This window comes from Acinonyx jubatus, chromosome X, assembly GCF_027475565.1.
Source record: "Acinonyx jubatus isolate Ajub_Pintada_27869175 chromosome X, VMU_Ajub_asm_v1.0, whole genome shotgun sequence".
In the NCBI taxonomy this organism is placed as follows: Eukaryota; Metazoa; Chordata; class Mammalia; order Carnivora; family Felidae; genus Acinonyx; species Acinonyx jubatus.
In genome coordinates, this window is record NC_069389.1 from 40763168 (window position 1) to 40789472 (window position 26305).

A 26305-nucleotide genomic window follows, 5' to 3' on the forward strand; every position below is an offset into this window, starting at 1 on the left:
ACAAATAAATGCAATAATTTACAGCACTCAGAAAATGAAATATTTAGGTGTAAATGTAACAAAACATGTATAGGGCTCGCATGCTGAAAACTAGAGAATGTTGATGTAAGAAATCAACAGAGATCTAAATAAATGGAGAGAGCTACTGTGTTTATGGTTTGGCAGCCTTGACATAGGAAAAATATCAATTCTCCACAAGTTGACATACAGACTTAATAGAATTCCTATTAAAATCTCGACAAGAAGTTTTTGTAGACATAGGCAAAGTTATCGTTTTCTTTTAAAAAGGTTTTAACATTTATTTATTTTTGGGACAGAGAAACAGAGTGTGAGCAGGAGAGGGATAGAGAGAGAGGGAGACGCGGTATCGGAAGCAGGCTCTAGGCTCCAAGCTGTCAGCACAGAGCCCAATGTGGGGCTCGAACTCACAAAACGTGAGATCAAGTCCCGAGCCAAAGATGAATGCTTCACTGACTGAGCCACCCAGGAGCCCCTCTTTTTAAAAAATGTTTATTTATTTATTTTGAGAGAGACAGAGAGCGAGCACAAGCAGGGGAGGGGGAGAGAGAGAGGGGCAGAAAGAATCCCCAACCAGGCTCTGCACTGTGAGCACAGAGCGCAACGTGGGGCTCGAACCCACAAACCATGACATCACGACCTGAGCCAAAACCAAGAGTCAGACGCTCAACCGACTGAGACACCCAGGAGCCCCTGGGCAAAGGTGTTCTTAAATTTATGTGGGAGGACAAAGGATCTACAATAGCTAAAACATTTCTGACAAAGAAACAGAAGAAATCAATCTACCTGATTTCAAGACATTTTATTTAACTACAGGATTCAAGACAATGTGGTACTGATGAAGGGCAGACACACACATCAGTGACACTGAAGAGAGAACCCAGAAATAGCCCCACACAAGTAGAGCCAACTTTTTTTTTTTTTTTTTACAAAGGCGCAGAAACAATTCAATGGATGAAGGAAGGTCTTTTCAACAAATGGTGCCAGAGTAACTGGATCATTCATGAGGAAAAAAACAAAATAAATCTCGATTGAAATGTCACACTTCATAAAAAATTAACCTGAAATGGATCATAGATTCAAATGCACAATGTAAAACCGTCAATGTGTTAAAAGACAACGTGGGGGGAACTCATCAGGACTTAAGGCTTAGTGAGACGTCTTAGATACGACACCAAAAACATGATCAATAAGAGAAAATGCACATATATTTGATTTCACCAGATTAAAAACTGTAGCAAAAGGCACTGTGAGGAGGATGAAATGACAAGCTACAGACTTTGAGAAAGTATCTGGCAAAGACTCATAACTGCCACGTATGAAGGATTCTCAAAATTCAATACTGAAGGAACCAAACAATCCAGTTAGAAAATGGGCCAAAGACATGAAGAGATTTCACCAAACACGATATAGGGGGCACAAATAAGCACCAGAGAATATGTTCAACATCCACAGACAAGCATATTCTAGAATTTCTATGGAAAGGCACAGCCCCTAGAATAGCGAAAGCAGTATTAATGGAGAAGAATAAGGTGGGAGTGAACAAAATAATGTGAGTATCGCACGCAGCTCTATGAGAATATAAAATCCCCAGCAAACATAAACTACCGAAATTAATCCCCCCGCCCCCAAAGGCTGTTAAGACCAGTAACCAGAGAAAAGAAAATAATTACAATTTTCGGATTTTAAAAGACCAGTGCTGAATGTATATTGGTGCAGTCACTGTGGTAACAGTATGGAGATTCCTCAAAAAACTGAAAAACAGAAATACCATATGATTTGGTAATTCCACTACTGGGTATATACTCAAAGAAAATGAAAACACTAATTCAAAAAGATATATGCACCCCTATGTTTACTGAAGCATTATTTATGATAGCCAAGATATGGAAGCAACCCACGTGTCCATGCATGGATGAATGGACAAAGAAAATGGCTGAATCTTAAAGAAAATAATCTCTATGCCATTTTAACCTATAAAAAGATAGAAATCTCCTGGATTCCTGTTAAAAAGTGGCAGAACCTTAATATCGACATATGCAAATATAGTATAAAGACAAGAAAAGTATAAACAGTTTTCTTCTAGTGGCAAAATTTTTAAATAAAATATTACTAACTCAAATCCAACCATGTCTCATAAGAAAAATTCCTCCTAGCCAAACAGAATTATCCCAGGAAGTCAAAGATGGGGCCACACTACATAGTATAATTCATTACAACAGTCAATTAAAGAGAACAACACCATAAGACTAGTAACATCAAAAAGCATCTGGGGGCGCCTGGGTGGTTCAGTCAGTTAAGCGTCCGACTTCAGCCCAGGTCACGATCTCACGGTGAGTTCGAGCCCTGCGTCGGGCTCTGTGCTGACAGGTCCAAGCCTGCAGCGTGCTTCGGATTCTGTGTCTCCCCTCTCTCTCTCTGCCCCTCCCCTGCTCATGCTGTCTCTCTCTCACAAGAATAAACATTAAAAAAAAAACATTTTTTTTTAAATATGAAATTTATTGTCAAATTGGTTTCCATACAACACCCAGTGCTCATCCCAAAAGGTGCCCTCCTCAATACCCATCACCCACCCTCCCCTCCCTCCCACCCCCATCAACCCTCAGTTTGTTCTCAGAGAAAAAACATTTTTAAAAAAAGCATCTGACACAATTCAGGAGCCATTCCTAATAAAAATACAAATTAAAATGGGAACATAAAAAGCTACTTAAATATTATAATGGCTACCAAAAAATCACCAGAAAACATTATGCTAAAGAGTGCCCAGATCATAAGACTTAATATCATTAGGATGGTAATATTCTTCAAAACGATGTTCAGGTACAACATGACCCCTGTCAAAATCCAAGGTGGAATTTGTACAGAGGGTTCTAAGTGGATCTTAAAATTCATATGGATATGCAAGGGACCCTGAATAGCCAAAATATTGAATGAGAACATAATTGGAGGACACACATTTCCCAATCTCAAAACTTACTACAGGAGCGCCTGGGTGGCTTAGTCGGTTGAGCGTCCGACTTTGGCTCAGGTCATGATCTCCTGTTCAGCACAGAGCCCACTTCAGATCCTCTGTCTTCCTCTCTCTCTGCACCTCCTCTGCTTTTGCTCTCTTAAAGATAAATAAAACATTTAAAAAAATCTTACTACAAAGCTACACAAATCAATACAGTGTGGTATTGGCAGAAGGGTAGACATATAGATAAATGAAATAGAATTGAGAGTTCAGAAATAAGCCCTTATATTTACAGTCAATTGATTTTAGATGAGCGCCCCAATATAATTCAATAATTCGTGCTACAAAGTCAACCACCAAGAAAGTGAAAAGATACCCACAAGATGGGAGAAAACAAATGCAAGTCACATAGCTGACAAGGGACTTGCATCCAGAATGTATAAAGAATGTTTACAACTCAATAATAAAAAAAGATCAAATCACTCAATTAATAATAGGCAAAGGATTTGAACTGATATCCCTTCAAAGAAGATACACAAATGGGCAAAAAACACATGGTCAGTGATTACGGGCTGCTATAATGAACTACCACAGACTGGGCAGTTTAAATAACAAGCATTTCTCACAGTGCTGGAGATGGGGAAGTCCAAGATCAAAGCATCAGTAGATCTGGTATCTGGTGAGAACTGCTTCTTGGTTCATAGATGGCCATCTTCTTGCTGTGTCCTCACATGGCAAAAAGGGGGAAAGGACTCTCTGGGGTCTCTTTTATAAGGGTGCTAATCCCATCATGAGAGCTCCACCCTTATGACCTAATCATTTCCCAAAGGCCTAATCTCCTAATACCATCACATTGGGAATTAGGATTTCAACATATGAGTTTTGGGGGGGACCCAAACATTCAGTCCATTGCACACACGAAAAGGTATTCAATATCAGTAGCCATTAGAGACATAGAAATCAAAACCACAACGAGATACCGCTTCACACCCACTAGGATGGCTAGAATAAAAGAAGAAAGGGGTGCCTGGGTGGCTCAGTAGGTTGAGCATCTGACTCCAGCTCAGGTCATGATCTCACGGTTCGTGAGTTCAAGCCCCGCGTCGGGCTCACTGCTGTCAGCACAGAGCCTACTTCAGATCTTCTGTCCCCCTCTCTCTCTGCCCCTTCCCAACATGTGCTCTCTCTCAAAAATAAATAAATCTTAAAAAAAAAAAAACAGTAGAATAAAAGAAGACAGTGACAAGTGTTGGTGAGGGTGAGACTAAGTGGAACCTTCATACATTCCCAGTGGGGTGTAAAATGGCACAGCCATTTTGAAAAACAGTTTGGCAATTCTGTTCCCATTCATTCACTCAACACTTAATGAGTTCCACTCCCAAGAGACATGAAAATTTATGTCCACACAAAAAGTTGTACACAAATGTGTACTCAATAACTGTTGAGTGAATGAGTGAATGAATGAATGAATGAACACCTTTCACTTTCAAATTAGTAACAAAATAGAGATTCCCTCTATCAACTATCATTTAACATTGTTCCAAAAGCTCTGGCTAGTGTAAGAGAAGGCAAGGTAATCTGCATAAATATTTGGAAGGAAGAGAGAGTATTGTTGTTAATTGGATGGACTGATATTCTATCTAGGAAGACGAAGAGACTATAAAAAGCAACTAGAATTCACATGAGAATCTAATGGTTGCATTGGATAAGAAATAAAACACAAAAAAGAAAAAGAAAAATTGACAGATTTTTTTTTCCTACGGAAATAGAAAAAATATGCTCTTCACCCTGCTGACAATAACAAATGTAAAATGTCTAAGAATGTAATTTTTTTTTAAGAAAAAGGTGCTGAAGAAAACTATGAAATACTATAGCTTTAATGGTCATTTTGAAACAAAATAAAATGGTCTTAACATTCAAATGGAAGAATAAATGCTAAGAATACTAAAGAAAACAACCAACAAAGAAAGAAAGAAAAAGAACAGTGAGGGGACTAGCACTGTTGGCTATTAAAGTATTTCTAAAGTCAATACAGTTTTTTGAAAGGGAGTAGATACATATATCAGAAGGAAAAACAGAGCTCAGAAACAGAGTGATACACATTTAAAAATTTTTGTGACGGGGCACCTGGGTGGCTCAGTCGGTTGGGCGTCCAACTTCCGTTCAGGTCATGATCCTGTGGTTCATGGGTTCAAGCCCCGCGTCAGGCTCTGTGCTGACAGCTTGGAGCCTGGAGCCTGCTTTGGATTCTGTGTCCCTCTCTCTCTCTCTCTCTCTCTCTCTCTCTCTCTCTCTCTCTGTCCCTCCCCTGCTCATGCTCTGCCTCTCTGTCTCAAAAATAAATAAACATTAAAAAAATAATAATAATAATAAAAAAATTATTCTAAAAAATAAAAAATTTTGTGACAAAAGAGGCATTTAATTGAGTTAGAAAAGTATATTCCTTTAACGATTGGTGCTGGCAAATTTCCTATCCAAATGGAAGATACAAACACTGATCTCATCTCACATCACACACCAGAGTAAATTTCAGTTTGATTGAAATTTAACTTTAAAAATTAAAACAATAAAAATGTTAAACTTAAGGCATATATATATTTATTTTTTTAAGGCATGTATTTATGGAAGCACAAAACAGGAAGAATTCAGTAGGCAAGACAAGATACTCATAATATGAAAAGGAAAAAGAGAGCTCTAATCAGATGATTATTTTTTTCTATGTGAAGACGTCTTTCAAAAATCAAGATATAAAGAGAGATCGAGGGGAAAAAAATCACAGTAAATGACAGAAGGTTAATATTCACAAATTAGAAAGACAAACCACCTGAAGGGAAAAAAGAGCAAGGAATATGAAAACTTTAAAAAAACAGATTTGGGGGCACCTGGGTGGCTCAGTCAGTTAAGCGTCTGAGTCTTGATTCTGGCTCAAGTCATGATGTCAGTTAAGCGTCTGAGTCTTGATTCTGGTTCAAGTCATGATGTCACAGTTGGTGGGATGGAGTCCTGCATCGGGCTCTGCGCTGATGGCATGGACCCTGGCTTGGGTTCTCTCTCCCTTTCTTTCTGCCCCTTCCCCACTAACTCTCTCTCTCTCTGTCTCTCTCTCTCTCAAAAAAAAAAAAAAAAAAAAACCATTGAAAAATACATTTCAATGACGAATAAATACGAGAAGATATTCAACCACTAGTTGCCAGGAAAATGCACATCAAAGTAAAACAAGATACTAGGTACCATTTACTTTACGAAACTAAAGACAAATACCATTCTGTTTGGCTCTCAGAATGGGGAAAATGAAGAAAAGCAGCAATATTCAGTGTAGGAGACAATATTAGCATGAGCCCTTTGAGTATAGTTTAGAAATCAATAACCAAAATGTCAACTCTTGGGGAAATTGAAATCTCCTATCTAAATATGAGGGTCAGAGAGAAAACTGCAACACAAATCAGAAAACGTTAGAAGTAAACTACAGTGAAAATGTTACACATCAAAATGCGTTACACGGAGCTAAAGCGTTCTTAGGGGAAAATTCATCAACTTAATGCTTATAAAAGAAAATGGTTGAATGTTAACGAGATAAGCATTCAAGTCAGGAATTTAAAAAGATGCGTGAAAGAAAAAAAAAAAAACCCAAAGAAGATAAATAATGAAACCAAGGGGAGACATTAATGACGTAGAAGAAAAAGATACAGGAGGCCCAACAAAGTCAAAGTGGGGTTCTGAAACCATCCCATGTCAGTTTCAGACCACCTATCACTGACTGACTCCATGAAGCATCATATCTGATTCCCTTGGCCCCTCTGTCACTAGTCCCAAATAAATGCATCAATGACACCACAGAAACCTTGACCATCCACTCAATAAATCCCATCACGCACCTCATAGACCATGCAACACTCACCTCCCGGTTGGAATCACTCATTCATTCATTCATTGATTCTTCAATACTCACCCCACAAACTCTCCACCATTTACTCCACAGACCATTTCATTACTCCCTAAAGGCCCTCATCACTCACCCACTGAACTCCAATCAATCATCTTGCAGACCCCCATCACTTACCCCACCAACCCGCTATGACTTACCCCTCAGAACTCCCATCATTGTTCCACAGACCTCCATCACTTACTCTACAGACCCCCTCAGTGACCTGTGAGAGTCGTCACCACTCACCCCGTAGACTCCTCATCGCTCACCTCATAGACCCGCCAATAGTCACCCCACAATTCTCCCATCACTCATCCCACAGACCACCCATTTTATTTTCCCCGTTGACCCCATCACTCACCCCCAAGCCCTTGTCACTCCCTCTACACACCTCCTCCCTAGGGACCTCAGAGAAGCCTCATCATCACTGGCCCTAAAGAGTACCATCACTGCGTACGAAATCCATGTCGTAACAGCCTCATAATCGTATCAATTGCTTTACTGGCCCAACTGTGCCGCCTCTGTTAAACTCCGTCCCGGGCCCCTGAGTGTTGAAACTACCTCTGAGGGACTCTTCCGTGTCTGGACTTCCCCGTGCACATGCTCAGTGTCAGCTTGGGAGCGGCCGGCCGCCCGCAAGCCCACGGGGTGCACTCGCGAGGTGCCAGCGCGTGTGCGCGTGTCGGAGGAGAGGCGGGCTTTCAAGTGTTCTTTAGTGACTTTGTCAGGCAACTAACATGGCTGTCCCCTCGGGAGTGTCTCTACGGGAGTCGCCATCTTGGAAGGGTGGTCATTTCGGCCGCGGGGCCGCCGGGTCCCAGGCCCGATCCGCCCCTGAGGGATCTGCCGGGGAGAGCGAGCCGGCCGGAGCGCGCGCTGGGCCGCCGGGACTCCTCCCGCCGCGGGGCAGCATCCTCCCCGGCGGCCGCCCGGGCGCAGGCCCTGCCCAGCGCTCAGGGGGCCCCGCCCTCGGGCCGCATCCCCGGGGGGGGGGGGGGAGCCGCGGCGTCTTCAAAAGCCGCTGGGCCACCCTGCGTCTCCCGCCGCCCCGTCCCCGCTGGCAAGATACCGCGGATCGGCCCGCCCCCGCCCCCGCCCCCGCCCCGGCCTCCGCCCCGGCTCCCCCGCTCTGGGGAACGGAAAAGGCCCCGGACGGCCCGGGGCGCCGCGACATGCCCACCTGCCGGCGCTTCTGTCCGCCCCGTCGGCTGAGGGCACCGCCAGGCTCCTCCACTGTCACCGACCCTGGGTGGTTCCCACGGGGTGGGGGGAATAGTACGTGTCAGATTTAGGCCAGGAAGCGGAAGTCGCCCGCAGCGAGAGTTTAACCACTCTGGGCGCGGGGAGCGGAGGTGATTTAGCGCCAGGGACCAAGTGTCTGCGGAGCGACTAATTGCGGGACCTGTGACATCAGTGGTGGGGCATTTCCTCCAGTTTAAAAAAATCGAGGCATCGACCTTCCTGGCCTCCTTATATAAGCATTAAGGCTAAAAAGTACCAAAGATCCGAGTTTTGATTTCCATCCGTGTTCGGTTTCAAGTGCTCATTTGTAAATTCCGCCCCCCCCCCCCTTTAAATCCATGAATTATTGAGAAGTCCATTGTCCAACTTGCAAAACTTCAGGACACACAGGGTAACGGAATGGGTACTTTATTCAGACTGCTGCCCACAGGCAGAACAGCCCAGCCCAGAGTTTTCTGGAGCCTGGGGAGTTTTATAAGAGGAAGGAAACAAAAGCGGCCGAGTGCCAGCTGCACGTTTGGTGGGCTTTGGTCCACACGTGTCGAAAGAAACGCTGCCCCGAAGGAGCTGTTTGCGATTTGACTCATCTCAGTCTGTCACATACTCCTCTAAAAATTTAATGACTCCACAGCTGATTTAGAAGGAGTGCAGCAAATTTGAAAGTTCCTTACACCGTTTTTCATTTTCCCAAACACCAAGATAATCCAATGTTACTGATTTCTAACCTAATTGCACTGTGGTCTGGGAACATTGTCTGAATGATGTTGAGTGTTTGAAATTTGTTGAAACTTGTCTTAAGGCTCAAGTATGGGCCCAGTTTTCAAAAATGTTTCATCTCTTCATTGAAAAGACGGTTATTTTGGGGCGCCTGGGTGGCTCCGACTTTGACTCAGCTCACAATCTCATGGTTTGTGAGTTTGAGCCCAGTGTCTGGCCGTGTGCTGACAGCTCACAGCCTGGAGCCTGCCTTGGATTCTGTGTCTCCCTCTCTTTCTGCCCCTCCCCTGCTTGCGCTCTCTTTCTGTCTTTCAAAAATGAATAAACATAATTTTTTTTTTAAAGAAAAAATGGCTATTTTCCAGTTGTGGCATTTAGCGTATGTGTTTGTTGGCTCAAGCTTGTTAGTTGGGTCTTTAAAAATGTGTTATTTTGTTCACCTGGGTGGCTTAGTCCGTTGAGCCTCTCACTCTTGATTTCTGATCAGGTCACGATCTCAGGGTTCCAGATGGTCCTGTGATGGAGCCCACAGCATGGAGCCTGCTTGGGATTCTCTCCCTCCCCTGTGTGCACATGAGTGCACATGCGCTTGCTCTCTCTCTCTCTCAAAAATAAATAAATACTTTTTAAAAATGTGTTATTTCCTTCCTGATGACTTTCTTCTTTGTGCGCTGAGTTCCTAGAAAGGAGAGAGATTCTCCCACTGTATTGCTAAGTCAGGTTTTCATTGTGCTAGTCAATTTTTGCTTCCTATATTTTGAAGTTTATTAATAAATTTAGGTAAGGATATTTTGTTGTCGAATAGATACAGCCAAATCACTTTCCCAAAAAACTGTACCATACCTACTCCCACCAGCAACATATGAGTTCACAGAGGCAAATTTTCTCAGCCCTGCGTGTTGATGCTGTCTTTAATGTTTGCCAATCTGGGGGCTAGTAGTATTTAATTTGCTTTAATTTGCTTTTTCCTGATTACTAGTGCAACTGAGGATCTTTTCCTGTTTGTTGACCACTTAGATTTTCTCTTCTGTAAGTCTTCATATCTTTTGTTCAATTTACTTTGATTTGTGGTTTTTTTATCCGTTTGTAGAAGCTCTTTGTGCATTAGGGATATCAACCCTTTGTGAGTTGCATTGTAGTATTTCCCCCTTCACTCTTTTTCTCCTTTGCATTTTATAGGTGTCCTTTGATATGTAACTAGAAAAATGTATTCTCTCATCAGAAATGTCTACGCTTTCCTTCCTGGCTTCTGTATTTCCTGTCTAGCATGGTCCTCCTCCTCCGTTCCAGGTAGGCTTACAAAGATAGTCTTAACATTTATTTGATTTGTATTGCTTTAATTGTTTCTACTTAAACTTTTAATCTAGTTGGAATTTACTGTGGCCTAAATTATGAGGTCAAGGTCAAGCTTTGTTTTTGCTGCGTCAAAAACAAGTCGTGACTTAGATTGGGAGATATTAATTATAAAGACTGTTGCAAATAGGGAGAAAGCTTCCATTTCAGATATCTGCAATTATCTCCAAACCAAACAAAAAGGCTTCTCCTTTATAGATAGGGTAAGGGGGAGGCAAACCGAGCTAAGCAGAATCTGTAAGAGGAGAAGCTGCTTAAGCAGGGGAATGGCCAGTAGGATCTGACTGGAAAGTGCCCACTGTGGTCAGTGGATTCCCACCCAGGAGAGGCTGAGAAGAGGGAGCAGTGTTCCACATGTTCTTGTGTTTTCTCAGGGGCGGGGACAAGCAGAGTTCAGGAGCCTGTAGGAAAGAGGGGCTCAACTGAAGTTTGGCTACCAGCATCTTGTTCTGATTAAATCAGTATTTCTGAGGCAAGGAACGGGAATTTGGAAGGTGTCTGTCCTTGTCATAGGTAAACAACAGGAGCATCCATGAGTCCTAAGTCACGTAGGGAAGGGGAGTTCTTTGCAGTAAGCTGTTTTCCAGGATCACAAGGTTCAGGTAAAATTCAGCAGTAGGGGCCCCTGGGAGGCTCAGTTGGTTGAGCGTCCGGCTTCAGCTCAAGTCATGATCTCACGGTTTGTGAGTTCGAGCCCCGCGTTGGGCTCTGTGCTGACAGCTCAGAGCCTGGAGCCTGCTTCGGATTCTGTGTCTCCCTCTCTCTCTGCCCCTCTCCTGCTTGCACTCTGTCTCACTCACTCTCTCTCAAAAATAGATAAACATTAAAACAATAAAATAAAAAAGATATTTAAAAAAATTCAGCAGTATCAGCTGGCACTGTTCATGGGACACACTGCCCTGTATCCACTGAATGAAATATCACTTTTGTCATACAACATTGCAAGTATGTTTTGCTTGATCTGAACTCTGTTGTGTCTCTGTAACCGAATTTCAAAGGATTTTTGTTTCTTGCAAATTTATTTTTCTAAGAACTCTCTGAAGTTTGAGATGGAGTTTCAAAATGAATGTTGGGGCGCCTGGGTGGCTCAGTCCATTAAGCATCTGACTCTTCATTTCTGTTCAGGTCATGATCTCATGGTTCGTGTATGCAAACCCTACATCGGGCTCTGTGCTGACAACCCAGAGTCTGCTTGGGATTCTCTCTCTCTCTCTCTCTCTCTCTTTCTCAAAATAAATATACAATACAAAACTATTGGGATTCTGATTGGAGCTTATTACCCTAATATAATAGTTTGGGAAGAGTTACTGTTTTTTATTTCATGTGTCTCTATTTGATTATGTCTTACATACTGCAATGACATTTTGTAGTCTTCTTATAAGTCCATCGTCTTTTTTGGTTAAATTTGTTCTTAGGTATTTACCATACCTTCGTTGTAATTGTCAAGACTTATGTTGGCTAATCCTATCTACGTACTGTTAGTATAGGATGAAAATACCTATTTTTATAATTTTATCTTGTATCCAGCCCCTTACCAAAACTACCTACCAATTCTGGTAGCTTCTTAGTATAGTCGCTAAAGTTTTCTAATTGACAGTGATATCAGATACAGATAATATTCTTTCTTTTATCCAATATTTGGTGTGATTATTTCTTCTTTTTTATTGTGTTAGCTGTTCAGCACAGTAGCTCGTGTGGCTCATGTGGCTCTTTAAATTCATTAGGAAACAGACTCTTAATTATAGAGAACAAACTGATGATTACCAGAGGGGAAGGGGTGGGGGATGAGTTAAATAGGTGATGGGGATTAAGGAGTGCACTTGTCATGATGAGTGCTGGGTGATGTATGGGAGTGCTGAATCACCTGAAACTAATATAACACTGTATGTTAACTAACTGGAATTAAAATAAAAACTTTAAAAGCCTAAATAAATAGATAAACAAACAAACAAACAAATTTAAATGTATTTAAGCCAAATAAATTAAAATTCAGTTTCTTAGTTACCTAGCCACATTTCAGATGTTCATTAGCTACATATGGCTAGTGACTACTGTCTTGGGCAGCACTAAATATAAAACATTTCTGGACAGTGGTATTGGACAATGCTGAAATACAGCCTTCAAAATAATGTTGAGGGGCGCCTGGGTGGATCGGTCAGTTAAGCATCCGATATTGGCTCAGGTTATGATCTCATGGTTTGTGGGTTCAAGCTCTGCATTGGGTTCTGTGCTGATAGACCAGAGCCTGGATCCTGCTTCAGATTCTGTATCTCCCTCTCTCTCTGGCCCTCTCCCACTTGCACTCTGTCTCTCTCTGACTCTCTGTCTCTCTCTCTCTCTCAAAAATAAATAAACATTAAACAAAAATTAAGAAAACAGGGGCACCTGGGTTGCGCCGTCCGTTAAGCGGCCGACTTTGGCTCAGGTCATGATCTCATGGTCCATGGCTGCTTCAGAGTCTGTGTCTCCCTCTCTCTCTGCCCCTCCCCCATTTGCACTCTGTCTCTTTCTGCCTTTCAAAAATGAATAAATGCTAAAAAAATAAAAAATAAAAATTAAGAAAACAAAAACAAACCCAAAATAATGTTGAATAATACATGTAGTAGAGAACATCCCTATCTTGTTGCCAATTTTAATGGAAATAATTTAAACATTTTACCATTTAGTATGAAGTTTTCAGGTGATTTTTGGAAAATGGTTGTGTTAATTTTAAGTAGTTTCCTTCTATTGCTATTTTGAGTTTTTAATCATTCATGTAATGGCTACTGAATTGTACCATATACTTTTGAAATATTAATAGCATTATATAGCTTTTCTAAAGTATTGATGTAATGAATTATGTTGACTGACTTATAAATATTAAACCATACTAGCATTTCTAGAATCATCTTCTTTTTAATTTTTTTTTATTTGAGAGAGAGGGGGAGAGAGAGAGAGAGAGAGAGAGAAATTGTGTGTGTGTGTGTGTGTGTGCGCGTGCGCGCAAGCTGGGGAGAGGGGCAGAGAGAGAGAGAGAGAGAGAGAGAATCTCAAGCAAGCTCCACACTCAGCACAGAGCTCGAGAGAGAGAGAGAGCTCGAGAGAGAGAGAGAATCTCAAGCAAGCTCCACACTCAGCGCAGAGCCCGACATAGGTAGGACTCGATCCTATGACTGTGGGATCATGACCTGAGCCAAAGCAAGAGTCCAAATTTTGGCTCAGGCCATGATCTCATGGTTCATGAGTTCGAGCCCCATGTCAGGCTCTGTGCTGATCTCTCAGAGCCTGGAGCCTGCCTCCAATTCTGCATCTCCCTCTCCTTCTGCCCCTTCCCTACTCACGCTCTGTCTCACCCTCTCAAAAACAAACAAACATTAAAAAAATAAGCTGAGTAGTTTTATAACTATTTTTTGGTTTTAGGACTCTGACAGCCTTTCTTCATATTATTCTATCTTTGTCCCTTTTGGTCCACACTGTCAGTGTTTCTGACGGTCTAACATTCTCAAAAACCTTGCAGGTCTCCTGTGTATGTCACAGGGATTCACATCATTAGAGAAGAAGAACGTCCACAGGTTTTTCTTCATTAATCCCCTCTCTACTCCTGGCTTCTGCTGTAAAGGTTGAGGGGCTCCATGAATCACATGCTTAATCTCTTCAGTACTAGCAGAAGGTTGTATGGCCACACCCTTGGCCCCATCTCCAGAACATGCTTTCCTGACAGTGAATCTCCTAATTTTAGCACCTTCTGCAATCTTGATAGGCTGAGGATTTCCCAAATCATCAAGTGCTGGCTCCTTTTTACTTAGTAGTTCTTCCTTCAGTTTCTCTCCTCTCACTTTTTACTATAAGCAGCAAGTAAAAACCAGGCTGCACCTTCAACACTTTGCTTAAAAATTTCCTCAACTAGGGGCGCCTGGGTGGCTCAGTCGGTTGAGCGACCGACCTCGGCTCAAGTCACGATCTCACGGTTTCTGAGTTCAAGCCCCGCATCGGGCTCTGTGCTGACAGCTTGGAACCTGCTTCGGATTCTGTCTCCCTCTCTCCCTGCCCCTCCCCTGCTCACACTCTGTGTGCGTGTCTCTCTCTCTCAAAAAGAAATAAACATTAAATTTTTAAAAATTTCCTCAGCTAATAAAACTCAACACCCAAAACCAAATAATCCCGTTAAAAAATGGGCAGAAGACATGAATAGACATTTTTCCAAAGACATCCAGATGGCCAACAGACCCATGAAAAGACGCTCCCCATCACTCATCATCAGGGAAATGCAAATCAAAGCCACGATGAGCTACCACCTCACACCTGTCAGAATGGCTAAAGTCAACAACACAAGAAACAACAGGTGTTGGCAAGGATGTGGACAAAGGGGAATTCCTCGTGGTAGGAATGCAAACTGGTGCAGCCATTCTGGAAAACAGTGTGGGGATTTCTGAAAAGGTTACGAATAGAACTACCCTCCAAGCCATCAATTGCACTACTAGGTATTTACCCAAAGGACACAAAAATACTGATTCGAAGGGGTACATGCACCTTGATGTTTATAGCAGCATTATCAACAATAGCCACATTATGGAAGGAGCCCAAATGGCCATCGACTGGTGAATGGACAAAGAAGAAGTGGTAAATATGTACAATGGAATATTATGCAGCCATAAAAAGAACAAAATCTTGCCATTTGCAGCAACGTGGATGGAGCCAGAAAGTATAGTGCTAAGTGAAATAAGTTAATCAGAGGAAAACAAATACCGTATGATTTCACTCATATGTGAAATGTAAGAAACAAAACAAATGAACATAGGGGGAAAAAGAGAGGCAAGCTAAGAAACAGACTCTTAACTATAGAGAACAAGCTGAGGGTTACTGGAGGGGAGGTGGGTGAGGGGAATGGGTTAAACAGGTGATGGGGATGAAGGAGGGCACGTGTTGTGATGGGCACCACGTGTTGTATGTAAGTGATGAATCACTAAATTCTATGCCTGAAACTAATATTGCATTGGATGCTAACAAGCTGGGGGTTAATAAAAACTTGGGGCAAAAATCTCCTCAGCTCAATATCCAAGTTCATTGCTTATAAGTTCTGCTTTCCATATCACTGTAGGACACAATTAAGCTACATTTTCTGTTACGCTATAACGGGAATCGCTTTTCCTCCAGTTTCCAATAACACGTTCCACCTTTCCTTCTGAGCCCTCATGAACAGCACCTTTAATGCTCATATTTATGCCAATATTTTATTTAATATATAATATATACTATATTATATTAATATACATTATATCAATATACATTATATATTATAATATATATTAATATACATCATATATTAATATATGATACTATATTATATATTATATATATATTGTCTAAGACAATATAAGCTTTTCCACCATGTTCCTCACTTCTGAGCCCTCACCAGCAGCACCTTCAGCATCTATATTTCCACCAGCAGTCTGTTTTAGGCAACCTAGGCCTTTTCTGTCCTGCTTTTTAACATTCTTCCAGCCTCTTTTACCCAATTACCCCATTCTGGAGCCACTTTTGCATTTTTAGAAATCTGGTATAGTTGTACCATCCTTCCAGTACCAAACTCTGTTTCCTATTGTGGCTGGGACAAATCACCACAAAGCTGGGTGGCTTAAAACAACAGATATTTATAATCTCACAGTTCTGGAGGCCAGAAGTCCCAAATCAGGATCACTGGGCCAAGATCAAGGTGCTGGCAGGGTCATGCTCCCTCTGGGAGCTCTAAGGGAAAATTCACTCCTTGCTCTTTCCAGCTTCTGGTGGCTTCTGGCATTCCTTGGCTTGTGGCCCCATCACTCCAATATCTGCCTACATAGTCACATTTTCTTCTCTTTGTGTGATCTCCCTTTGCCTCCCTCTTATAAAGGCACTTTCCACTGCAATTAGGGCCCACCTGGATAATTCAGGAGAATCTCTTTATTGCAAATCCTTCATCACATCTGCAAAGTCCTTTCATGGTAACATTCACAGGTTTCCAGGGTTAGAACATGGGTTTCTTTCAGGGAGGCATAACTCAGCCTACCTCAATAAGGGAAGAGAATGTCCAGATAATAGTAGGTAAATAGAGCCAAGAGTTCTCAGAAACAAGTTGCCATAATTTTTAGCACTATGCAAAAACAACAGAAGAGGGAGCTCTGACATTTAAGAAGCTAACCCTGAACCCCACCTCCCTCCAAAAGTTAAGGAAGATCAATTTTGTATAAAGAGCTACAACAATGTTCGGAGGGGAAATCCCATACAATGTCGCTAGAAGGCTAAAGAATCAGGGGCAGAATACCATCCTTAGAGACAGTAAAAGCACGCCCAAAACACATGCTAACAGAACAGATCAAAGCTATAGCCAGCTATTTTGAACAAGCTAAGAGACATTAAGAAAATGACGGAAGGGGGCGCCTGGCTGGCTCAGTCAGTGGAGTGTGCCACTCTTGATCTCGGGGTTGTGGGATTGAGCCCCGTGTTGGGTATAGAGATTACTTAAAAATAAAATCTTTCAAAAAAAGAGGAAATGGTGTAAGATAATGGAGAACATAAAATAAGTACTAGAAAAATTCAGAAATGACTTGATAGATCTCAGGAAATATTTGGAAATAAAAGAAAAAGATCATTTGAGGATAGAAGATTAAACTACAAGGAACACAAAGCAAATACACACAACACATGATGGCTTAAGAGAAGTAGAAGGTGATAAGCAGGAACGTGTTTCTTCAAATAAAAAAGAAAAAGATTTGAGAACAAATGACAAATATCAAGTTAGAAAGAGACGATCTAATTGTTACACCATCAGAGTCCCTGAACAAGAATACCAGATCGGGGCACCTGGGTGGCTCAGTCGGTTAAGTGTCCGACTTCGGCTCAGGTCATGATCTCACGGTTTGTGGGTTCGAGCCCCGCATCGGGTTCTGTGCTGAAACCTCAGAGCCTGGAGCCTGTTTCAGATTCTGTGTCCCCCTCCTCTCCCCCCACCCCTCCCCCACTCACCCTCTGTGTCTCTCTCTCTCAAAACTAAATAAACATTAAAATAAAAAGAAAAGAAAACCAGATTATGGGAACAAAAGAAATACTGAAAACTATAATTCCATAAAACTTTCTGGAATAAAAAAGCCCCTGCATACCGAAAGAGCATGCCAGATTTTCTTCTGCTTCTGACTGAGTCGGAGTCACAGGGACCAGATTTACCCTCTCACCTGAAACAAATGAAGTGAGCTCTATGGACATCTCAGCCTGGATAGAGTTTCCCATCACAGCCCTGAGAGGGGAATCCAGGCAGAGCCCGGTGCTCTCCCTGAGTTAAGGAGATGGACTCGGGAGTCTAAGGAGACCAAGGCAGCTGGAGTTCAAGGACAGGGTACTAGAGAGGAGAAAGCTGCACAGAGTTGAAAAGAGCTGAGCTGTAGAGGTCTGTAGAGGGTCCCGCTTGAGCCTTCGGCTAAATACTCCTCAGCTCTTGCATGTGAGGAAACCACCCAAGGCTGGGCAAAGAACCACCAGAAATGATTAGAGGGAATAATCCTCGGAGTTTGCAGAGGGCTGGAAGACGTTCCTGATCTCACTAGATAGAGTGGAAAGCCTCATAATTTACAGAGGATCAAGTAGACAATTTAGGAGGCCAGCAGTGGGGACCAAATTAGCCCTAGACTAAATGCTGCTCTGCTCATGCCCAATATGGCTTAAAAGCCAGACCCAGAAGAATCAAACTGTTCCCAGACAAATGAATTGTGTCTTAGAAGAAAGCTGAACAATATTCATAGGAATACAAAAATATCCAGCCCCAAGCAAGATAAAAATCACAATGCCTGCCACCTAGTAAAAAATAACCGGGAATCCAGTGAACCAGGAGACATGATACATAATTTTGAGAAAAATAAATCAATTCGAAATGACCCAGAAATGATAGAGAATCTGAATCAATAGTGAAGAACATTAAAACGGTCCTTATAACTCTATTCCAAATGTTCAGAAGCCTAGATTAAACATATTAAGGCCCAAATAGAACTTCTGGAGATTAAAGCTATAAAATCTGAAATGAAAAATGCATGGATGGAAAAAAACAAAGAAAAAGAAAAAAAAATGCACGGACAGGATTAACAACAGATTAGACATTGCAGAAGAAAAGATTCATGTATTCGAAGGCATAGTGATGGAAACTATCCGAACTGAAGGGAAAAAGAATGGAAAAATGAGCATATCCATCCAGAGTGAACACCACTACGTCATACCCTCGTAAGTGATTGCACTTTAAAATAAAGAAAAAGAGGCAAAAAAAATCTTTGAGCAGCAACAAAATGTTATCAACATGCAAAAACTGAAGGAATATTGTCCTCATCATTCCTTTCTGAGGAATCTATGAAAGAACAAGCTTCAGAAAACCACAATGACCCAGGGGTCTTTGACCTAAGGTACAGTAAGTACTGAACGAAGGAGTAAGACTAAATAGTAGTTCAAACGGAGAGGTGAGTATGTAGTGGCTCAGGTAGTGTAGATAAAAACGCAACCACGAAAATAATTGGGGGAGGGGCGCCTGGGTGGCTCGGTCAGTTGGGCATCTGACTTCGGCTCAGGTCATGATCTCGCAGTTCCTGAGTTCGAGCCCCACGTCGAGTTCGAGCCCCACGTCGGACCCTGTGCTGACGGCTCAGAGCCTGGAGCCTGCTTCGGGTTCTGTGTCTCCCTCTGTCTCTGCTCCTCCCCTGCTCACGCTCTGTCTCTCTCTCCCTCTCTCTCTCTCTCTCTCTCAAAAATAAATAAACATTAAAAAAATAAAAACAATTGGGAAAGAATATGCTCATGTCTTTAAACTATTCGTGGTAATTAAATCAGTGGTACAATTAGTATTGTTTTTCTGAGACTGGAGAGCACGCACTAGCAAGCCTGAGCCCGTCCTCCGAAAGTCCTGTTCACAAGGTTTGCCCCTGGCTGGAGTCTCATAACTTGGATTTAGGGAGGTTTCCCACCATTCCCTGACTGATAGGGATGGCTCACGATGTGCACCATGACTGTGCAAACAGTGTGGTGTATGTCAAACATCTGCTTTCGTGCTGGGAATCTGGAATATTGGTACGTGCTTGGCAGAGGGTGACTAGTGACTAAGTCCCAAAAATAACTAATCTTGGGCACTGGGTCTCTAATGGGGCTTCTCCGGGCAGAAACATGTATGGCTGCATTTTTGTTGCTGGGGGAACAGCAATCTGTGTGTGACCCCTCGTGGGAGGAAGACAGTTTTGTTTTGTTTTTCCCTTGCAGATCCTACCACATAGTTACATGCTGTTATCAAGCTTAGCCATGGGTACAACTATATCCCCGAGTCCTATGAGTCCTTTTAGCTAATCACCGGATGTGGTGGCAGCAGTGGGACTCACTGAAAATTTAGGAAAATGGAACGGGGGTGGGGATGACAAAATCCTGGTGTCTCGGTGGCTGTGGAGTAACCTACAGTATTAAACAGCAACAGGGCTGCAGTCTCTTGGCTACTCTTGGTCCTGCTGGCTAAAGGGAGGAAAAAGAACAACTCAGAAGGTGGCTTTGGTTTTCGTTCTGTCCTCCAAGAAGAGGAGAAAGGCCCGGAATATCCCTCCCCCACGCACAAAATGAGCTTTGCATGAGTTAAAGACAAGGAGGGGAAAGAATCCCCAAATTCCTGCAGGCGGATTTTTGGGTGGACGGAAAATGTTTAGTCCTGTCTTGCTCTCTCCTCCAACTGGAAGAAAATCAGCTAAATTGGATCCGAGGGCTGCAGCAAGGCTTTAGATAAGCCAGAGGGACAAAAAGGGCAAAAGAAACAAACAAACAAACAAACAAAGAACAAAAAAACACGCCAGCCTTTTCTTTGGCTTAGCAGCTGCCCCTCCTGACAGCTGTAATGTTAACCCTGTAAATGCTGATTTTACAAGCTGGGGGTTTGAGGAAAAAAGAGGGATTTTTACAAAGACCTTGGGTTCTGGGGCTACCGCATGGTGGTGGGGGAGGGGGGTCTGATAACAATTGATGAAGACATTAGACGGTTCATCAGTGCTAGGAAGGTAGAGGAAAGCCATAAATGAAACAAAAAGTGTTGATGGATCACACCCCCCTCGTTTGTCTTGCCTGTGGGCAGATCGCAGTTTAAAGTCTTTGAGTACTGGAGACAGAACAAGACTGTGGAAAAAGGGAGGATGTGAAAAGAGGCAATCTCCATATAGGACACCTCGGGGGAGGGGGGTGGGGGGGGCGCCTGGGTAGCTCAGTAGGTTAAGCGACCAGCTCGGATCATGATCTCCCAGTTCGTGGGTTCAAGCCCTGCATCGGGCTTTGTGAGGGAGGCACAGAGCCTTGGGATTCTCTCTCTCCCTCTCTCTCTCCTGCTCGTGCTTGCTCTCTCTCTTTCAAAAATAAACATTAAAAAAAAAAAAAAAAAAGAAATGGCACTTCAGGAGATTTAAAACTCAGCTTTTAGTGTGCTGGTGTCCCAGCCCCAAACACGTATGTTTGTATGTTTGAGGGGGTCTGTTTGGACTCTAAAAAATTGACAAAATAAAAAGAGCAACTGGGAAAGCATTGCTTGGCACTGGGACTTGGGAACACAGCTGTCCCCTTCCTTGTCTCGGCTTTGCTGCTCCTGAAGAAAGGCTGCTGGCTTAAAAAAAAAAAAAAAAAAAAAAAATCCTGGATTCCCCAGATCCTAATTGCCTGGGCCCGACTCTGAGCTGAAAGCTGATACTGGCTTCTGCAGCTGTTTTCAGCCCATCCATGAGTTGTGCAGGACTGCAAGCATATCTCAAAGAAAAGAACTCAGATTCTGCACCTGTCCCCTATTTAAGACAGCCTCTGCGGGGCCATAAGCTATGAAAATATCGTAGAGGGGCGCCTGGGTGGCTCAGTCGGTTGAGCATCCGACTTCGGCTCAGGTCATGGTCTCACGGTTCAAGAGTCGCCGCGCGGTGGCCTCTCTGCTGACAGCCTTTCAGCATCCCCTCCCCCTGCCCCTCCCCCCTTGCACTCTCCCCAAAATAAATAAATATTTAAAAAAAGAAAGAAAATATTGTGGATGCCAAGTGAATAGGATATTTGAGCTTTTTTTATTATGTGTTTTTTATTATTGAACTAGGGTTGATACACGATATTATATTAGCTTCAGGTGGACAGCATCGTGATTTGGCACTTCTATACATCGTGCGATGCTCGCCATGGTGTGAGCAGAAGTATGGGCACCATCTGTCGCCGTATAGCGTTACTGCACTTTATTGACTATATTCTCCACGATGTACTTTTCATCCCTGTGACTTATTTAATTAAAAAAAATTTTTTAATGTTTATTTATCTTTGAGAGACAGAGACAGAGAAAAAACATGAGTGGGGGAGGGGCAGAGAGCGAGGCAGACACAATCCGAAGCAGGCTCCAGGCTCCGAGCTGTCAGCACAGAGCCCGATGCGGGGCTCGAACCCACAAACTGTGACATCATGACCTGAGCCGAAGCCGGAGGCTTAACCGACTGAGCCACCCAGGCACCCCGTGACTCATTTATTTTATAACTGGTAGTGTATATTTATTCACCCCCTTGACTTATTTCACCCATCCTCCACCCCTCCCCTCTGAAAACTGCCAATTTTTCTCAAGAAATGCAGAAACAAAGCAAGCCAACAAAAAAATCAGAAACAGATCCATGAATATATTGGAAAATCACACAGATGCCGACAGGAGACAGCTTGCTCATGGATTGGCTTCAGTTTACTGATATGGGGACTAACTGTGAGGGAACACACAGGAAATGTAACCCTTCACCCACTCCCTACGGATGAGACTCCCGACCCTCTCTTGGAGATGTCTCACTGCTGTTGACTTGCAGTCTTCAAAGTTCTAGATTCCTTGCAGTTTGTAGCCCTGAATTGATAGCCTGACTCTCTTTTCTTCATCTCCCTCTTGCTACACATGCATTTGCCAGCCGTTTGCTTATCAAATGCAGCTGTCCCCAGCATTTTTTTTCTAGGCTGTTCACTGGGAACACGATCTGGACCAAAAGAGTGGGAGTTATGTAAACCCATTTTGGAAAAAAAAAAAAAAAAAGAAAACGAAAGTTGAGAATTTCTCCTGACCAGTTCCTGGACGTGATGCATCTTTCTGGTTAAACTGTATAACAATGTTTTTCTTGGGGAAATGATTCTGTCCTTGTTGCACGCAACCCTTCCAGACAAATAAGGTCTGGTGGAGAATAAAATGCTTGGGAAATGTAAGCTTAGGTCACTGAGTGAGACACACTGATGGTGTAACGATGGAGAAATAAGGAAATATCCGGGGAGGAGCCAGGGAGTACAGAGGGCATTAGAGTCCTTTGCCTTTCTGAAGTGTTCCTGGAAGCTTCCCCTCTTCCGGAAGAAAAACGCCCCCTTGGTGTTTCATTTCCAAGCTGCTGTGAGCACCTTGAATGCAAAGTGAGTGATGAGCCCAAGTCACACCTGCCAGGGTGCTGACACCTCCAGATGTTGTCCACACTCATGAAAAGGCGGACATATGGGGGCGCCTGGGTAGTTCAGTTCACTGAGCGTCCAACTTCGGCTCAGGTCATGATCTCGCGGTTCGTGAGTTCGAGCCCCGCCTCGGGCTCTGTGCTGACAGCTCAGAGCCTGGAGCCTGCTTCGGATTCTGTGTCTCCCTCTCTCTCGGCCCCTCCCCCGCTCATGCTCTGTCTCTCTCTGTGTCAAAAATAAATAAACATTAAAAAAAAATTAAAAAAAAAAGAAAAGGCGGACATACGTCTCAGGCATATGTCTCAGGCAAGCAGAACCGACGGAGTCTGGCTTGCCTTCAGGCAGTCTCTCTGGAACTAAGAGCTGAATGTAATTCTGTGGTTTGGACTGGGTGGGAGGCCACACTGGGGACCTGTTAACCCATACCTCCTGACTATTGTCTGTCCTGCTCGGGGTGGGGGGGGGCCCTAACAAGTCTAAACTGTTTCCTGGGGTGCCACATGTGCCCTCTGGATTGCACTTCTTGTGTGTGCACCGACTAGCCCGACAGTGTGTTGGCCTGGAAGGCTTTGAGATCAGCTTCTGCTTCCCGACCAGGCTATGCTGTGTCTGAATGGACGCCGTGAGCCAGGTCAAAAAGGATTAAAATAGAAATGTAAGGAGGAAGCCACCTGGCTTTCTAAGATGGATCTTTATGGTTAATGAGATTTGGGTTTTTTTTTTTAATTTTTTTAATGTTTATTTATTTTTGAGAGAGAGAGAGAGAGAGAGAGAGAGAGAGAATGAGTAGGAGAGGGGTAGAGAGAGAGAGGGAGACACAGGATCTGAAGCAGGCTCCAGGCTCTGAGCTGCCAGCACAGAGCCCCATGCGGGGCTCGAACTTACAAACTGCAAGATCGTGACCTGAGCTGAAGTTGGATGCTTAACCGACTGAGCCACCCAGGGGCCCCTGGGATTTGTTTGAACTGGTGAAATCTAGGACCCCTGAAGTGTATAAATGAGGTCAATACTACAGGCCGGTCTCACCCTGCTGCATGCGGTCCTACTGATAATTTTGCTGTAAACTTGACTTGGCCAAGGGGTTAACACAGCAGGCCTGAGACTGCTATCTTTTGAAAGGCCTGCTTGAGAGGTTGGCACTTGGCTGGGACCTTGGATTTGGGGACTGCTCCCACTATCCCTTAACTGATAAGAACGGTTCACTGTGCCCAGACTGTGCAAACAGCATGGTTTATGCATCATCTGCTTTCCTCTTAAGAGTCTAGAATTTTGGAATGTTCTAGGCAGAGAGTGCCTAGTGACCTGCCCCGCAATAATGGGGCATTGAATCTCTAATGGCTTCCCAGGGCAGAAGCATCACATATTCGTCACTGTTTTTTCGTTGCTAGGGAATAGTGAGCTGTGCATGAACCATCGTGGGAGGGAGACAGCATAAGGCAGGCCTGTGTGCATGGCATCCTTTAGACTCTGCCTATGTCTTTTTCTCTTGTTTTTTTTTTCTGCAGCAAATCCTTTCTCTGTATTAAAACTTAGCTGTGAATACAACTATATGTTCAAACCTGTGAGTTTTTCTTTCTTTTGAAGTTTATTTATTTATTTTGAGAAAGAGAGAGAGAGAGAACCACTGGGGCAAAGACAGACAGAAACAGAGGATCCAAAGTGGGCTCCATGCTGACAGCAGAGAGCCCGATGTGGGGCTCGAACTCATGAACTGTGAGATCATGACCTGAGCCAAGGTCTGATGCCCGACCGACTGAGCCACCAAATGTGAGCTGGTCTTGGGAACCCCTAACACAGTGGGATAAAATAAATGAGTAATTAGGGTGTATTCTGTCTGCTCCTGTTATCTTCGAGAACCCCTTATTTTTGATGTGGAAGAAGGAAACACAGATACAATATACAAGAGGTTAAAAACCCAAAAAATCTGTATTCCTGAGTTTAAATTGGAAATATCACTATGATGTCATAAGATAGTGTATTTAAAAGAAGAAGAATGTGTGTGTGTGTGTGTGTGTGTGTGTGTGTGTGTATGCACTTTCTAGCCCTATCTGCCCAAGAGGCCTAGAAACAGTGAGCAACTCAGTAACTGAGCCAGCCAGGTGCCCCAAACACCTAACAATATCTTTTAAAGCAGAAGACCAAACCACAATGTTTGGGATGTACCCTCGGGCAATAAAACAATAAAGAAATGCAAGGAAATAATTGCTATAAAGTCTGGGTAATGGTTGATGGGTTGGTTCAGTTTGGATGAGTCTTCTGGGGTGAGTGGCAAAGTTCTTTCTTGAATTTGGCAGTGGTTATAAGGACGTTTGGTATAATAACCCCTTAAGCTATACTTTTGTATTATATGGCTTTCTCTATCTATATTGTATTTAAATTTTTTTTTCAAAGATTTTGCTTTTTTAATGTTTATTTACTTTGAGAGAGAGAGAGAGAGCAGGAGAGGGACAGAGAGAAAGGGGGACACAGAATCTGAAATAGGCTCCAGGCTCTGAGCTGTCAGCACAGAGCCCGATGCGGGGCTCAAACCCATGAACCATGAGATCATGACCTGAGCTGAAGTCGGACGCTTAACCTACTGAGCCACCCAGGCAGCCCTCAAAGATTTTATTTTTTACTAATCTCTACAGCCAACATGGGGCTCGAACTTATAACCCTGAGATCAAGCGTCTCATACTCTACTGACTGAGCCAGCCAGGCGCCACTGTCTTTTATTTTTTAATAAAAATATTTAAGTCCTTGACTATTGTGTTTTTCTCTTAGAGCAGAGAATATTTATATTAAATGCCCAGTTGTCATCCATTTAGATTTCATTTTATGCCTAATTTACAAGAGTCATTTCTCGCTACCATTTCCTTCATTTTGAGGTTTCTGTGCTAAGGTTAGAGAGTTTTGTCGAATATTTTTCTCAAGCCCAGAACATTGATGGTAAATTCTCTGTACTCTTGGTCTGAAAATACCTTTATATTGACAGATAGGAATTTTCATACCCATCTTTCAGACAGAGTAAGTGAAAATCACCTTCTTTCTATTTTCACATCTAAAAAGAGGAAGACCTGAAACTGAAACTCATTAGCTTTACTCAGAATTTCATGGTATTTCCAGTATTTCGGGGTGACTAAAACCTAGAATCGATTTTTACTGTGCTTTGTATATTGTATCTAGCACTGTGGTCTCTATCCAGTGCCTCCACTATATATTCGCCCCGTGAATTCAAAAATTAAAAGAACTGGGGTGCCTGGGTGGCTCAGTTGGTTGAGCGTCCAACTTTGGCTCAGGTCATGATCTCGTGGTTTGTGAGTTCGAGCCCCGTGTCAGGCTCTGGGCTGATGGCTCAGAGCCTGGAGCCTGCTTCCGATTCTGTGTCTCCCTCTCTCTGCCCCTTCCCCGTTCATGCTCTGTCTCTCAAAGATGAATAAACGTTAAAAAACGTTTGTGAGTTTGAGCCCTGCATTGGGCTCTTTGCTATCAGCAGGAAGCTGGCTTCGGATCCTCCCACCCTCCCCCCTCTCTGCCCCTCCCTCACTCGCGCGCGCGCTCTCTCTCTCTCTCTCTCTCAAAATAAATAAACTAAAACAAAAGTTAAAAAAAAAAAGTATTAATCACACCTGCTTTGTCGGGCTCCATCTGAGACCTGCTGGAAGCCTGGGGGAGCT

General features: G+C 43.1%; 1 protein-coding gene across 4 annotated transcripts in view; it reads right to left on the reverse strand.

Annotated features, from left to right (window-relative positions):
- Nucleotides 1-8245, reverse strand: part of ZNF41 (zinc finger protein 41) — a 45069-nt gene extending 36824 nt beyond the window's left edge. Inside the window, exon 1 of one of the 4 annotated variants that reach the window (XM_027053966.2) lies at nucleotides 8077-8245. The gene's annotated coding sequence lies outside the window, so the exon portion shown is untranslated. Of the gene's footprint in view, nucleotides 1-7287; nucleotides 7438-7457; nucleotides 7971-8076 lie in introns of those variants that run through there. The other 3 variants (XM_027053964.2, XM_015069597.3, XM_027053965.2) reach the window with 3 other exon arrangements.
- Between the last annotated feature and the right edge of the window lie 18060 nt (nucleotides 8246-26305).